This window comes from Bos mutus, chromosome 11 (genome assembly GCF_027580195.1).
Source record: "Bos mutus isolate GX-2022 chromosome 11, NWIPB_WYAK_1.1, whole genome shotgun sequence".
Lineage (NCBI taxonomy): Eukaryota > Metazoa > Chordata > Mammalia > Artiodactyla > Bovidae > Bos > Bos mutus.
In genome coordinates, this window is record NC_091627.1 from 69,564,776 (window position 1) to 69,582,340 (window position 17,565).

At 42.9% G+C, this 17,565-nt stretch overlaps 1 protein-coding gene across 4 annotated transcripts in view; it reads right to left on the reverse strand.

The window, feature by feature from the left end:
• SPTBN1 (spectrin beta, non-erythrocytic 1) overlaps positions 1-10,285 on the reverse strand; it is a 211,475-nt gene extending 201,190 nt beyond the window's left edge. For 2 of the 4 annotated variants that reach the window (XM_070379571.1, XM_070379574.1), the window contains exon 1: positions 10,084-10,285. The gene's annotated coding sequence lies outside the window, so the exon portion shown is untranslated. Of the gene's footprint in view, positions 1-9,352; positions 9,415-10,083 lie in introns of those variants that run through there. The other 2 variants (XM_070379572.1, XM_070379573.1) reach the window with 2 other exon arrangements.
• Between the last annotated feature and the right edge of the window lie 7,280 nt (positions 10,286-17,565).

Here is a 17,565-nt window from a genome sequence, read left to right on the forward strand (position 1 = left end):
AATGAGTTCCAGCAGTAGTGTTTGGGCTTCTGCAAGTGAGAACAAATATGTCACAGAATTCCACTGCTCTCTTCGAGCAACTGTACAGTTTGGACATAATAAGAGAAACCGGGTCTTCCCCACTCTTTAAACTGATGCAGACTGTGAAGTCAAGCTAGCATTCCAGCATATGTGAATGTTCTAGCCCTCTCAAACTCATTCAGAAGTGACTTACACATGCTGATGTTCTCCCACTGCTCCACATAAGAGCAGAAGACAGATATGACAATCCTTTGGAATCTTAAACTATTCCCTAACAATAATCTACAACTGGCCAGGCTTACTTTTTTCTTTTCTTTTTTTAAAAATTAAAGGGTTGATTGATTTTTTTGGCTAAGAAAAAAATGATCCTCATGGTAGTCTATTATTTATTGCACTCTTATTTGTAAAATATTTTAAAACTCCAAATGAGAAACATTAAGTCATAGGAATTTCCTTTCATACAAGAAAGGAAATCATCCATCAACCTACCATCCAAAGCAAACCATTAACATTTTCACGTATTTCCTTCCAGGCTTTTATTTAATATAACAAAATAGGAGTTACACCACATTATACAGCTTTGCATAGAGATATTTCCACTGAATATTATATTATTAGCATTTGCCCTTTTCAGTAAGACTCTAACAAACCATTCAGTACATTGAATTCCATCCTATGTACTGCTCCATAATATATTTGACTATGCCACATTTGCTTTTTCACTATTAATAATGCTAAGAAAATTCTTGTTTAAAAACCTGTCCTTATTTTTAATTTTCTTTAGATTACAGAACTACAAGGGGAATTTCAGTCCAAATGGTATAAACTTTTATGTTTTTGGTTATATATATATATACATATAAATACATGTATATTATTATTACTGTACTAACAATTGTATCAGAGAAGGCAATGGCACCCCACTCCAGTACTCTTGCCTGGAAAATCCCATGGACGGAGGAGCCTGGTGGGCTGCAGTCCATGAGGTCGCTAAGAGTCGGACACAACTGAGCGACTTCACTTTCACTTTTCACTTTCATGCATTGGAGAAGGAAATGACAACCCACTCTAGTGTTCTTGCCTGGAGAATCCCAGGGACAGGGGAGCCTGATGGGCTGCCGTCTCTGGGGTCACACAGAGCTGGACACGACTAAAGTGACTTAGCAGCAGCAACAACTGTATTAATCCAAATATTCTTCCAACAGGTGATGCAGAGGTCCAATCTCACAGCATCCCAGACAGCATTACCTATCTACCAGTTTAAGTGAAAAATTAACTGTTCTAGTTAATATTTCATATTACTGCTGAGTTTGAACAACTGAATATGGTTATTGGCTTCGTTGTTACCTTCTTTTATAAACTATGTTCCTATCCTTTCCCTAAGCACTAGGGTTTTAGCATTTTCTTGTTTATTAAAAATAAGTATTAATTAGGTTTTCCTTTCCTATAATTTAGACATAGGGACAAGTTTAATATAGACTAAACAGCATTATTTAGGTGCAAGATGGTATTGCTTATGGGAATGTATCTTTTCTGAATAAATCAAACTACTTATTTGCAAGGAAGCATAAAGGTGACACAAACTAAGCAAAACTTCCACATTTTATGACAATTAAAATGTATTGTGATGGGCACTGGATTATTCCACTCAACTTTCTTAGTCCTTTGTGACAGAAACTTAATGCTACCATTTTGCAAATGAAGATACTGGGGCTTGAAGACAGGTCAAGGCAGCTTGCCCAGGGTCAGTGGATGGAGTGATCTGGTGGAGGAATTCCAGGGCCTAAGGCTTGGGACCCCCGCATCCAACAGCCTCTCCCCAGTCACCCTAGCCCTGACCTGTCTCCTTCAGTTTCTCGAACATTACCTCCACTAAGAGTTCTTCCAGAGCCTCAAATTCAGCACAGTTAAAGAAAACTGATTTTCTTCCCAATGAGATATCCACTCTTCCCCTTCACTTGTCTATGTCTCTCATCGTGATGACGACCATGTTCTTTGTCATTATTCAAATATGAACTCTTTATTTTAGCTCTCATCCACTCAGGTCCACTCCCATCCAGTCATCCTACAAAGAGTCAGCAAAGGATCCAGTCTTCACAACCTTTCTCCCAGCCCTCCCCTCCTCATTCTCTCAGCCTCCAACCATCACTTGCTCCCTTAACCTCTGGACTCACACCATCACCTCGTTCCTGTCTCCCTGCTTCTAGCTTCTGTTCCATGTGTTTTGAACATGGCTGAAGTGTTGTGTTATTCAACTATCATCACAGAATTTTAGATGTACAGGATCTTAAAAACTAAGTAACAGATACGATCAGCTGGTAGTTCCGGATTCAAACACTGTGTGGAGAGTTTCTGGAGCTCTAGATCAGCTCTGTGGAAAGAGTGCCCTGACTGATTTTCTATGCCTGCTAGGGACACAGAGAGTGGTGCCCTTGTGGCAGATTTTAACCTTCACTATGGAAGATCCCCTGGAGAAAGGAATGGCAACCCACTCCAATATCTTGCCTGAAGAGTCCCATGGACAGAGGAGCCTGGCGGGCTACAGTCCATGGGGTCACAAAGAATAGGACACAACTGAGCGACTAACACTTCATTTCTTCATGATTTCACCTAAGTTTTTCATTTTATAAATTTAGATCTGAGACCAGAAGGATTAATGGCTTGCTGAAGTCATATACCTGGTCAGTAAAAGATCTTTTATCTTCTACACATACAGAGCATATTCTTTTTTTTTTTTAAGTTGAAGACTTTATTGCATGCAAAAGGAAAGTACATGTTGGAAAACTCCATCGTGGGAACTTCCTGTACCCTGAAAGGCAATGCCAAAGAATGCTCAAACTACCGAACAATTGCACTCATCTCACACACTAGTAAAGTAATCCTCGAAATTCTCCAAGCCAGGCTTCAGCAATATGTGAACTATGAACTTCCTGATGTTCAAGCTGGTTTTAGAAAAGGCAGAGGAACCAGAGATCAAATTGCCAACATCCTCTGGATCATGGAAAAAGCAAGAGAGTTCCAGAAAAACATCTATTTCTGCTTTATTGACTATGCCAAAGCCTTTGACTATGTGGATCACAATAAACTGTGGAAAATTCTGAAAGAGATGGGAATACCAGACCACCTGATCTGCCTCTTCAGAAATTTGTATGCAGGTCAGGAAGCAACAGTTAGAACTGGACATGGAACAACAGACTGGTTCCAAATAGGAAAAGGAGTACGTCAAGGCTGTATATTGTCACCCTGCTTATTTAACTTCTATGCAGAGTACATCATGAGAAACGCTGGACTGGAAGAAGCACAAGCTGGAATCAAGATTGCCGGGAGAAATATCAATAACCTCAGATATGCAGATGACACCACCCTTATGGCAGAAAGTGAAGAGGAACTCAAAAGCCTCTTGATGAAAGTGAAAGTGGAGAGTGAGAGAGTTGGCTTAAAGCTCAACATTCAGAAAACGAAGATCATGGCATCTGGTCCCATCACTTCATGGGAAATAGATGGGGAAACAGTGGAAACAGTGTCAGACTTTATTTTTTTGGGTTCCAAAATCACTACAGATGGTGACTGCAGCCATGAAATTAAAAGACGCTTACTCTTTGGAAGGAAAGTTATGACCAACCTAGACAGCATATTCAAAAGCAGAGACATTACTTTGCCAACAAAGGTTCGTCTAGTCAAGGCTATGGTTTTTCCTGTGGTCATGTATGGATGTCAGAGTTGGGCTGTGAAGAAGGCTGAATGCCGAAGAACTGATGCTTTTGAACTGTGGTGTTGGAGAAGACTCTTGAGAGTCCCTTGGACTGCAAGGAGATCCAACCAGTCCATTTTGAAGGAGATCAGCCCTGGGATTTCTTTGGAAGGAATGATGCTAAAGCTGAAACTCCAGTACTTTGGCCACCTCATGCGAAGAGTTGACTCATTGGAAAAGACTCTGATGCTGGGAGGGATTGTGGGCAGGAGGAGAAGGGGACGACAGAGGATGAGATGGCTGGATGGCATCACTGACTCGATGGATGTGAGTCTGGGTGAACTCCGGGAGTTGGTGATAGACAGGGAGGTCTGGCATGCTGCAATTCATGGGGTTGCAAAGAGTCGGACACGACTGAGCGACTGAACTTAACTGAACACCAGTGTCCAAACCTGCTCTTCTGTAAGAGCCAGGTTGTCTTGAGGCCGGCAACTGTCACAAGGCGTCCAGCCCTCCTCCCGGCTGCCCTGTGACCTCCTCAGCCTGGCTCAAGATGGGCAGGGTCCTCCATCACAGCAACAGGGCATATTCTATACAGTAGGAGTATACAGTCCTTGGATCAGAACTGATTCTTACTCAACTGTAGGTCAGCCCATCATCCTAACTCAATCACAAGTCTTGGCAAGAGATAGTACTCAATAATTATTTACTGCATTAAAAATCATACTGGAAAGTAACTTTAGAGTAGGAGCAAAGGCATTACATTCATATAAATGCTTCTTGGTAGAAGAAGAAGCACTCCTTTCAAGAACAGGAAACTGAACTGAACTGACAAAGGGTTTTCACTAAGTGGTCTTGCACAGCCTGTGTTAATCAATATAAAAATTCCACTGGTAACAGAATATTTTAAAAAATAAAAGAATAAAGCTCTTTTGACATAAAAATGTTAAGGTAGTTTTGAGAAAACACTCCAAGAGGGGGTTAGTGGCTTGTATAGCTTGTAGTCCAAAGAGAAAGGAATGGAACTGTTATCAGCTAAACACGTACTAGGTGCCCAGGACTGTACGCTGCTGTCTCACAACTGTATGAGGAAGTATTATTCCCTTTTTACTTATGAGGAAACTGTGGTTTCAAGAATAATGAACTAACCCAAGGACCTAGATGTGAGCACATGGCTGGTACATAACAGCATTTAGGATTTGAGCCCAGATTGATTTGACTCTAAAATCTAAGTTCTTCCCAAACTAAGGAAAGTTATTCTGTAATAACATAATCATCCCCACAAACCTTAAAGAACAAAACCTGATTATGATTCTCCTGAAATTATGAGTGATTGCTCATCAAAAGAAACCACAGTTTAAAACAAAACATAAACTGGGAAGTAGTTTTTGCAACGCATGAAATCCACAACGGATTATAAGACAATCTATATTAAATCAGTCAATAAGAAAATAGCTAAAAGAAATACAGACAAATGACTAAATCAGGACTTCACAAAAGAAAGAACCCAAAAGGTCAATAATACATACTTAACTTCCAATAATCAGGGAAATTTCAAATAAAGAGCTTAATGAGATAACATTTCACAAGTATTACTGGACAACATTTTGAAGTCTGGCAAGGTTGTAAAACAACTATAACAGCTATATACTTCTAGTAGGAATATAATCAGTACAATCACTCTGGCATTATCTAGTAAGGTTGGTGATGCACATACCCTATGATCTGGCAAATTTCATTCCTGAGAAGGAGAGAAAAATAACATGTTTGTGTGCATATGCATGTACGCCTACATACTTAATAAGAGACATGCAGAGGACCCATTCATAGCTGTCCTTTTATAAAAGAAAAAAGAAAAAAACTAGAATCAATCCAAATCTCCATCTACAGTAGAAAGAATAAATAAGTCATGATGGAATACTACACAGCAATGAAAATGAATGAACTATAGCAAAGAAATGAATGAGTCTCAGGAATGTTAATCTAAAAGGACAAGTCACAGAAGAATACATAAAGTATAATTTCATTTATATAATATAAAGTTCAGAAACATAAAAAAATAAGTAAGAATTTTAAAAAGGATAGCCCATAAAGAAGATCAAAGGAATGATAAACACAAAATTCAGGGCTGTGGTTGTTTCAGATGGGATGATAGGGGGGCACATGGGTGACTCTGAATGTATGACAGTTTCTTCTTCTTGAACTAGGTGCTGACTGCCTGTGTGTTCACTGGTTTATGATTCAGTAGCATCTTTGATGAACATTATTCTGTATATACAAATCACTTAATAAAAAACAACTGTAAGGGGGGAAAAATGAGCCAGAAGGTCAGGATACTGAATATACCAGGAAAAACAGCTGATAAGAAAAAACAAGATGCCAGAGGTAGAGCTCAGGGGTTTAGCCTCCTGGACTCCAGTTTTGCTGTGTCAAAGCTAACACCATCTTCTGGAGAAGGAGGAGAAGATTGTTTTTTTCAACTTCAGAGGTGTTTCAGAAAAGAACCTAAAGAAATTGACTAGTCTAAATAAACATAATATTAATAAATAGAACTCTTCCACCTAAAAGTTACAGAAGAACTTTAAAAAGTATTTCTGTATTATATATAGTATGTGTATCAATTTCTTAATGATGCAAGGGGGGAAATGTGCTGATACTTCAGCAAAAGAGAAGTAAGATACTAGAAGGACCCTTTTGATACGGAGGTCCCTTAGCTGAAGGTGTAGAGCAGTTTTTTTATTTAATGTGCATACAAATCACTTAGGGGTCACGGTAAAATGCAAATGCTATTTGGGAGGACTGGGCCTCTAAGAATTTGCATATGCAACAAGCTCCCATTTTGTAAATGATCCTGTGCTGAACCTCAGGATGATAGTGAGATATCATGAAAATGCCTTCTCTGGTGATGTTTAAAAATGTAAATATAAGAGTACAGATAGTTTCATTCTGCCCCCAAAGTAGAGACTGATGACGTTATTCCTACATTACAAAAACTTAGATACAGGACATCTCTATCCAAAAATCAAGAATACTTAACTAGGTCTTTTGCAAAGAAAAGGTGCTTTGGGAAAATAGCAAAGACTGAAAATTTACAAGAGAACTCCATGAGAGGTTTTACTCACCTCCAGAGATCTAAAGAAGTAGCTCTTTCAGCCTAGGTATTAGCTCTTTTCTTATGGAATAATGGTTTACATTCCCAACAGTCTCAATAGAAGAAACCAGGACAACCATAAACGATATTCACAGAGCATTAATTAAGCCTTGATTATGATGCAGATAGTGGTGGCGAGAACAACACAATTGTGGAGCATAACATCACTGCATGTAAAAAATATATATGTTGGGCTTTAAAATTCTAAGAGTATGCTTTTAAAATGAAAAGTTTACTATCTCAATAAAAATATCAAATAATTTCCACCTGTCATGTCTATGTTTGTTTAGTAGTACTTAAAATCCATACAGCAAGACAAAATAACCACTTCAATACTCTTCCAGGGAAACTCTGCCACTGTCAAGTCTCTGCTAAGGATGTGTCTGTCACAAGGGGAGCAAGGTCTTGTCCCTTGCTCCAACAACATCACAGACAGTTGTTACTACTCTCATCCAAGGGCTGCTCTTTACTGAAAGCCTGCACAGCAGGAGACCACCAAGTGACAGCATTTTCTTCACTGGCCTGATGCTTCTCATTCTCTCTGATGAAGGTTCTGGTCAGACCAGAGCCAACAGAGCTACAAAGAGCTTGACCTAACAGAATTCTGCACCTGGTTAAGTCAGAACAGCTAAACCTCTGGTGACATCAACACAGGATATATTCTTACAACATAGTAAATCCAAAATGTTTGGATAATCCATGGAAACAATACTCCCAAACATTTCAATGCAACATGATTTTATACAACCAGCACAACAACGAAGCCCAAATCTAAAAAATTCTATATTTTAATGGCCCTCTATTACTGAAACTCAAAATGAGGCACGTAAACCACACAGTCTGCAGTAGATTCTACTTCTGTGGCTGGTCTACAGAAAATCAAATGCCATTAACCTAGACTAATTAGAGATCTAAAAAATAAAAGCAGACACACCCTTGCTTTGAAACACTGATCTTCCCTTCCAGTTAGCATACTGAAATTCCCTTTTCACCTCTACATTCTAGAAAGGGGAGGGGGGAGGGGTGCACAATCTGAAATGTATCCCGTTGGCCATCCCACACTGAACTGTAGAAGTGGCATTTAGAAGGGAAATTCCTTGTGTACTACCCCAGACTAAATAGACAAGGACGCTGGAACGTCTCCTTCTAACCAGATAGAGCCACACAGGCCTTAGTGGTCTGCCCTTCTCCACCCGGTCCCCATCTGCAAAAAAAAAATGTGCATAAAAATATACATACATATAAACAAACAAACGCAGTCAGTTACTACCACAATCCCACTATTCATGACGGAAGACAACCCGTCTATTAAAACCAACCTGAATACCAATGTACCATCAATCATAATACTCATTTACTAAATAATCCTTAATAAAGAATCCAAATATGTCATTGTATTTGAATACAGAAAAAGCAAACGACTAAAACAAAGCAAATACAGGTTAAAGAAATCATTTACCATCTGTCAAAAACGTATGTAAATTCCTTTTAAAACAATCTACTGCATGTTAATATCTTTTAAAAATATCTCAGGGACATATGAACTAAAATATATCAATTGTTTCATTTCAAAAAATGGTTTCCTATAGGAAAAATTCATAGTGTTGATCAAAGAGGTACTGTAATCCCGTAGCTGTAACGCTTCAATTAATAAATATCAACTTTCCACATATGATGAAATTGATGGAGAATTGGGTTGTGGTTTACGGATTACAGGTGATCCACCAAAAGACGCTGAGACTCCCAATACAGAGTGCACCATGGCCTCCGCACACCGCTGGGGCCGGGTCCTCTCCGCAGCCCCTCCCTACCGAGGCTGAGGTCCCTCGGTTAGAGATTACATTCCGGTCCGCAGCCGCAGGCCGACTCCCTCTGCCCCGCATTAGCACTGCAGGACACCCCTTCATCCCAGAACGGCCAACAGGCGAGGCAGCCGGGGGTCACCCCAAGAGAAGCCTCCCCCCCTCACAGCTAGGTGACCTGGTCCTCCTTACGCTCCATCCAGCTGAAGCAGCATGACAAGGTAGAAGCGGCTCCGGGTCTCAGCCAAGGGCAGCCCTGGGCCTGGGTGGGGCCGGGCGGGGGCCGCAGGCGCCCAGTGGCCGTGCCAAGCCCCGCCAGCGAGAAGCAGGGGAGGCTGCGATACTGCTGCATTGTGCTGCATCACGGCGAAGGCAACGGGAGCCATCCATCTTGCCAAAAAATCACATCCCCGTCCAGATAAACCCTACTGAATCCATTTTCCTCCTCCGCCGAAGCACCCCCCACACTCGCCCTCTCCTCACTCACTATCTCGCCCAGCTTTTGACTGGAAAAATAACGGGCACAGCTTGTGTACCGAGCCCCACAACACTCCTCCTCCCCCCCACCCCTATCTGATGGCAGGCACTTGGCATCTTTCCTATCACAAAAACAAAGGGAAGGCTCCCCGCAAAAGAGGGCCGCGGGCGTGGTGTGAGGGCTGATGACCATAGGGGCTTTCAGCTCACCTCCCCAAAGTCAGGCCCGGAGGGTCCCCGCGTTGGCACAAACCTGTTGAAGAGAGGGTGGCAGGAGCTGAAGGGCGGGCGCAGCGGCAGCTCCGCGCCCCGAGGCGGCTCCCGCCCAGCCCTGGGAGAGCAGGGACCGCAGGGAGGGCGGGGGCGGGAGTGAAGATGGGCGGGAGTGGGGGCGCCGGGCCGCCGCCTCCGGTTCAGCTGCAGCGCGGCGCAGCCGGGACCACGCCTGGCCGCATCCCCCGTACCGTTACGCTCAGAGCCCGGCCCTGTCAACGCCGCCCCCGCTCGCCACCAGCCGGGGCTAGAGGGAGGGCACCTGAAAATATACCCTTGCGTCTGCCCACTCCGCAACCACCCCCGCGCAGCGGCCCCCAGCTGGAGGGAAGAGGCGGCGGAGGGAGGAACGAGGATTCGGCCCAGGGGATGAGGCTAGGCGGCCGCGGTGCGCTCCGCGGATGTGCAGCCACCTCACTGAGAAGCCCGCCGACCCCCGCCCCGCACCGCCCGAGTACTCAGAAGCACTGGGGACCCGGCTCCCCGCGCCGCCCCCGCCCGGGTTCTGCAGTTTCCCTGCCCCCACGCCGCTCCCCGGGCGTAGGGCAGCGGCGGGGCAGCGGCGTCCTCCCGGCCTGGGCCCGCGCCCCTCCTCCCGCCGCCCCGGAGCCAGCCCGGGAGGCAGCCCCAGTGAGTTGGCATCTTCCAGCCTCCGGCCCCCTACCTACCTCCCGCGGATAGGGGGGTGGGGGCGCCGGGGTCCCGTCCTCCTCCCGCTCCTCGGCGGCCGGGCGGGTGGGCCGGGAAGCGACTCCGCGGGGCTGTCCGCGGCTGGGGCCGGGGCTCACAGGACGGGACCAGTGGGCGCTGCTGCGCGGGGCTGCGCGCTCGCTCCGGGCGGAGAGGCGGCCGAGGGAGGGACTGGAGGAATCCGCAGCCTGCACGGCAACAGCTGCACTGATTCCGGGGGCTGGGCTGGAGCGCGGGGCGGGGGGAGGAGGGGAGGGAGCTGCAGGGAGGGGGCGAGGGGCGGGGAGAGGAGCGCGCGGACGCGGACGGGCGGGCGCCGGGCGCGCGCACACACGCGCGCTCACACGTTCTCTCCCGCACACCCTCCACCCCGCCCCTGCGCTCCTCCCTCCTCGTTTGCTCGCTAGCGCAGGACCTCTGCGCTCGTCCAGAGCCCCGCAGTCGCCCACCCGGCGCCTGTTCCGCGCGCGACCCGAACCTCGGGCGCGTCCACGCTCTCCCCGCGGAGGCTCTGCCCTGGCCAAGCGCCAGCCTTGTCCCCTGCCGCCGGTACTGTCCGGGGCTGGCCTGGGCAGGGTGGGCACAGACGCCGCGCTCTCCGAGCCAAGGGACGGTGGTGGCTTTGTCCCCACAGCCGGCGAAGTCCAATTTCACGTTTCATTTGAGGCTAATTCGATTATCGCCATGGAAAGGGGCAGCCTAATTTTCTACGTGACTTGTGCAGCCTCTTTTCGCCCGCGACGTTAGCGTTTGAAACGCGATGGAGAGAGCGTGTGGAGGGAGGCTTTGGAAAGTCGTTTGGTTGGTTTAGTTTTAGATCTAGCTGGTGATGCCTTATAGGTTCTGCCCGGCCTGATGAAGAGCGATGGTGACGAACCTGGGTGATGGAAGGAGAGCGGTTGTTGCTCGGCGAAGTCAACATCTTCGTCCTTCATGAGTGATTTTTCACCCTTTCCCTCGCGGTAGCTGTAATAGACCCCACAAGTGGTTCGTGCAACTCTTGCCTCCCTCGCCTGACGCCCCAACGCTCACTTTAGCCTGGTTGGGTGCCCTTCCCGAGCCGCTCCCGCGGAGTGGGGGCGTCCCCGGTGCACTGGCGACCCGGCGATGGCGGGAGGGCTGAGTTCTCCTCTTACCCACATACCGTGAGACGGACACCGGACGTTTCCTCGAGATTCGGCGAGTGTGCGAGCAGGTTCTCAACCAGTTTGCTCACCCTGTCAATGCCTCGGGCTATGTAGAAATTCTGGAACCGCCACTATTGAGGAGAAAAGATGGTGTCATCACCAGGACCACAAATAGAAACGCTCTTCAGAAAGCAGTCTGGAGAAACTGACTTTCTGCCTGCTCTGTAAGTGCCCAACGCGGCAGTGTAAGCCTTCCGAGGGAAGAGGCCTTTCTCCATTGTTTGTTTTTAAAGCCTTAAGGCTTTTCTCCTGAAGATATGACCCTCAAACCCTAAATTTAAAAAAAAAATTTTTTTTAATAATAACAATAATAATAGACCATGAGAGATCTATAAATCAACCAGGTCCATGCGATCATGCTTATATCTCCAATCAGTGGACCTGGTAGATTTACTGTATTTTTGTATGTAGTTTTAATGAATATTTAAAAATAAAACTAAACAAAATCATCTCAGCAAAGTGAAGATGATCCTTCCTTTCAGGCCTTCACCATATGTTTGAATGTTTGACCAAAGTTTATATTTGAACTGTATGAAAAAAATTGAGGAAGGCAAATAATTTAACATTTTTCTCACAAGGCTGATCACCACAGCCAGGTGAACTCTCAAAGGGCAGGTTTCTTTGTCCATTGTTTATACATAGTAGGCATTTAAAAGGTACTCAAAAAATACTTGTTGAATTGAACAGAATCAACATGTCTGTGGCTGCCCTTATTAGGTAAGGCGAAATCCGACTAGAAATAAAAGTTGTTTCCCTTTCACTTATTTTGTGCCAGAGCCCCTAGCCCCTTCCCACCCCACACACAATGTTAATGAAATACCAAAGAAAACAATGGCAGTACTGAGAAATGCCTGTTTAAATTCTTTCAGTGTTATTCTGAAATTGTGACTCTTAACTGTTTCCTTTATCACAGATAACAGTATTCGAATAAATCTTCATTTGATGGATGAGTCACCTGCCGTACCCCAGTCTACTCCCCCTTACTTTAAAAATTTTTCCTTCAGAAAGGGAAGCCAGACATATCTTTAGCAAGGTACTCCAGTAAAGTGGCAGCAAGTATTCAAAAAATGTGAAAGACAAGGATTCAGAGTTTCACTGTAAATACCTGATAGCAACCTTTGGTGGGAAAAAAACATCACCCAGGAGAGCCCAGGGTATCACTGACCAGGAAAAATTAACATGTCCCCCATCCCCAAAAAAGTCAATCTGGAGAGATCACTGAAGAAGGCACATATCTCTGTAGAAGGACAGAACCGAGAAAAAGAAAAAACATTTAGGCAATAATAAAGGTAACTCAAAAGGATTATTCTTAAGTATCTCAGATGCAGCTTTGAAGTCTTTCCTCATATTAGACTTAAGGTTGATTTAAAGGAACCTAAAACTCATCAGTGTCCTCTCTGTAACTTCCTACTCTCCATTTTCAAAACCTTGTGAGTATATATGGCTTTGTCGCCAGGCATTATTTGTCTCCAATAAAGTGGATATAGCACTTTATTTCAAAATTTTTTTACAGATATATATAGTTACTTTAACTTTCCATTAGAAATGTAGGGGGAAATCTTGTCAACCTACTTATTAGTCAGTATAGACTAGGTTATGATGCTGTAATACCCAGTCCCCAAATCTCAGTATAATATGCTAGTTACGAATCAGCAAAAACTTTGTTGCTTATACACAGTCAACTGTGGTTCCAAGAAACTCTCTGAGGAAGCTGTCTTCCAAATGTCAGCTCAGCATTCTGGAATACTTAGATGCTATGGTACCTTCATATCAGAAATACTTCTGCCCAGAAATGGCACAAAGTTTTCTCCACTTGCATTTTACATGACTTGCTTTGTCAGGTGACTACAACTAAAATCAAAGATTGATGAACAATAGTGATGTCTGCCACCACTTGTTTTATTTAGAAAAGAGGAAATGGTACTTTATTTACTTGATTATATTAGCCCAACTAATACCTGTATACCTACAAACTATTATGTATAAAATAAGCTACAACGACATATTGTACAACACAGAGGATACAGACAATATTTTAAAATAACAAAAAAATTATTAAGATTATAAACTTTAAGTTGTATATATTTTACCACAATAAAAATTTAGAAAAAGAAAGCCCATCTTTTATTGTACTAATTAACATGCTAAAATTTTAAAAGGACACATTTTGAAAACTTGAATAAATTTTTTTCATTTCTAATATTCTTAAACTTGACTTCCTTTTCACGCTGAACTAGTCTGAGAAGTCTCCTCATATTAGAAATGTTCCATCTGGTGATTTACACATATTTATTTTGCACTGGGGAAACCTCCAGACTTATATGTTTCAAGTATCATTACCATTAATGAATAGTTTCTGAGCACCAATAGCACATTTATTGCTCAGTAAAATAATTCATTCTTTCAATTATTCAAGAAATATGTATGCCTTAATCTGTTCTGGGCTGTGAAATAAAGCAGTGGGCAAAACAGTAAAAAAAAATCACTGCCTTCAGGGAGCTTCCATTGTAGAAGAGGGTATGATCAATAAACAAGTACAATATATGTATCATTATTAATCTGACTATATGGTAATATAAATGTTTAGAAACAGTATTTATAACATGATCAGAATAAATAGTCTCAGCTTTCTATATAGGATCTTCAAAATTTTCTGTTAACAATGGTAAGGATCATGTGTGTGCGTGCTAAGTCACCTCAGTGGTGTCCTACTCTTTGCAACCCTATGGACTGCAGCCCACCAGGCTCCTCTGTCCATGGGATTCTCCAGGCAAGAATACTGGAGTAGGTTGCCATGCCCTCTTCCAGGGGATCTTCCTGACCCAGGGATGAAACCCGTCTCTCTTGTTTCCTGCACTGGCAAGTGGAGTCTTTATCACTAGCACCACCTGGAAAGCCCAGTAAGTAGCAACTATAAAGTACTTTCCAGTTTTTACAGTGTTTTAGCAAATAACACGGAGAAGGCAATGACACCCCACTCCAGTACTTTTGCCTGGAAAATCCCATGGACAGAGGAGCCTGGTAGACTGCAGTCCATGGGGTCGCTAAGAGTCGGACACGACTGAGCAACTTCACTTTCACTTTTCACTTTCATGCATTGGAGAAGGAAATGGCAGCCCACTCCAGTGTTCTTGCCTGGAGAATCCCAGGGACCGGGGAGCCTGGTGGGCTGCCGTCTATGGGGTTGCACAGAGTCGGACACGACTGAAGCGACTTAGCAGCAGCAGCAAATAACATACTTTCTTGTCCTTTTGTCAGTTCTGTGAGGTAGATATTAACCCCATTTTATAAATGAGAAAACTGAGACATAATTTGAGTTTCTAAGTTTACACAAGTGCTAAGTAACAGTGATATCTACTTAGAAACTAGTACATCAGAGCCGTGTGCTTGAGCATTGCATATTAATTATTAAAAAGTAGTTCTCTTTTCCAGATGAAAAAAGTTCTAGAGATGGATGGTGGTGATGGGGGCACAACAATGTGACTGAACTGATGACATTGAACTGTACATTTGAAAATGGTTAAAGTGCTAACAAATGGATAAAGATGTGATACATATAAACAATAAAATATTACTCACCATGAAAAGGAATGAATTTGACTCAGTGGTAGTGAGGTGGATGAACCTACAGCCTGTTATACATAGTGAAGTAAGTCAGAAAGAGAAAAATAAATATTGTATACTAATGCGAAATAGATAGGGAAACAGTGGAAACAGAGTCAGACTTTATGTTTTGGGGCTCCAAAATCACTGCAGATGGTGACTGCAGCCATGAAATTAAAAGACGCTTACTCCTTGGAAGAAAAGTTATGACCAACCTAGATAACATATTCAAAAGCAGAGGCATTACTTTGCCAACAAAGATCTGTCTAGTCAAGGCTATGGTTTTTCCAGTGGTCATGTATGGATGTGAGAGTTGGACTGTGAAGAAGGCTGAGCGCTGAAGAATTGATGCTTTTGAACTGTGGTGTTGGAGAAGACTCTTGAGAGTCCCTTGGACTGTAAGGAGATCCAACCAGTCCATTCTAAAGGAGATCAGTCCTGGGTGTTCTTTGGAGGGAAGGATGCTAAAGCTGAAACTCCAGTACTTTGACCAATGAAAGAGTTGATTCATTGGAAAAGACTGTGATGCTGGAGGGATTGGGGGCAGGAGGAAAAGGGGACAACAGAGGATGAGACGGCTGGATGGCATCACCGACTCAATGGACGTGAGTTTGAGTGAACTCTGGGAGTTGGTGAGGGACAGGGAGGCCTGGCATGCTGCAATTCATGGGGTTGCAAAGAGTCGGACACAACTGAACGACTGAACTGAACTGAAGGCATATATATGGAATCTAGAAAAATAGTACCGATACAGGGAAGGAATGACGCAGACATAGAGAATGGACTTGTAGACACGGTAGGGGAAGGAGAGGGTGGGACAAATGGAGAAAGTGGCGTTGACATATATAAACTATCATATGTAAAAGAGAGCTGGTGGGAAGTTGCTATATAACACAGGCACCCCAGCCTGGCACTCTGTGATGACCTAGAGGGGTAGGGTAGGGGGAGGGGAGGGAGGCTCACAAGGGAGAGGATATTTGTATTATTATGGTTGATTCAAGTTGTTTGGCAGAAACTGACACAACATTGTAAAGCAATTTTTCCTCCAATTAAAAAACAAAAAGCAGTATTTTTTAAAATGTTTAAAAATATTTTTAGTACTTTATAGACTCTTTTGTCCATTGACTGTTAGTCAGCAAACAGATGAAGACATATCAAAAAATAAATAAAAATGGTTAAGATGGTAAATACTATGTATATATTACATTTTTTTAATTCTTAAAGTAATTCTGAATTTAGATTTCTACTCTGGAATAGTAGATTAGATGTTCTCAACGATTCTTCACTTAACCCACATGTTAGATTACACTGTTTACTTGCTGTGTTGTATGCACACTGATGTCTATGGTACAATAAACACACCCTGCTGGAAGGCTTTACTCTTCTATATCTGTGTATTTCAGTTCCCACCAGTTGTGTTGTGTATTTACCAAGGCAGTTATGTCTCTCCTCAAACTTGTTTACGCCAGTTATACTTACTATACCTAATAATTACATTTATTATAATTAAGCATTATATAAACCAATTAAATATGCATATGAAAGAGTTCTTTCAGTGGAAACGAAGTGGTGTATTTTTGAAATGTCTGATGAAAGGCTAAAAATATTACCATCAGATTATGTGTGGTCAGTTCCATTCAGTTCAGTCACTCGGTCATGTCCGATGCTTTGCGACCCCATGGACTGCAGCCCTCTAGGCTCCCCTGTCCATGGAATTTCCCAGGTAAGAACATTGGAGTGGGTTGCTATGCCCTCCTCCAGGGGATTTTCCCTACCTGGGGAATCAAACCCACGTCTCCTGCACTGGCATCTGAATTCGTTACCGCTGCTACACCTATGACACCAAAAATATAAACAATAACAAAAATAGACAAAATTGATTTTACCAAAAATAGGCAAAATGGAAACTTTTGTGCACCAAAGGACGTATCAAGAAATTGAAAAAAATCTACAGAATAGGAGAAAATATTTGCAAATCATACATCGGATAAGGATGTAGTATTCAGAATATATAAAAACCTTTCACAACTCAACAACAAAATGACAAACGACCCAATTAAGAAATAGGCAAAAGAGTTGAGTAGAATTTTCTCCAAAGAAGATACATGAATGATCAACAAGCCTGTGAAAATATGTTCAGTATTATTAGTCATAGGGAAATGAAACCACTAGGATCAAGGGTAGCTTTAATTAAAACAACAACAAAAAAAGTAAAATGAAAGAGATGAAATTTGTGGTCACGAGAGATGTTGGATGTGGGGAAGGTAGACGAAGATGATCAAAAGGTACAAATTTCCAGCTATAAAATAAATAATGTACAACATGATGACAACTGCTCCAGGATGTGTGTGAAAGTTTTTGAGACAGTAAATCCTAACAGTTCTCATCATAAGACAAAAAAAATTTTTTTATTTTGTATATTTAAGAGATGATGGATATTAACTAAACTTGATATTTACATAATCATTTCAGGACACATGTAAGTCAAGTCACTACGTTGTATACCTTAAACCTATACAGTGCTATATGTCAATTATATCTCAACAAAATTAGGGGGAGGGAACAGAAAATAATCATTACTGGTGAGAATGTGGAGGAATTGGAATCCCATGCATTGTTGGTGGGAATGTAAAGTGGTATAGCTGCTGTGGGAAACAGTTTGGCAGTCCT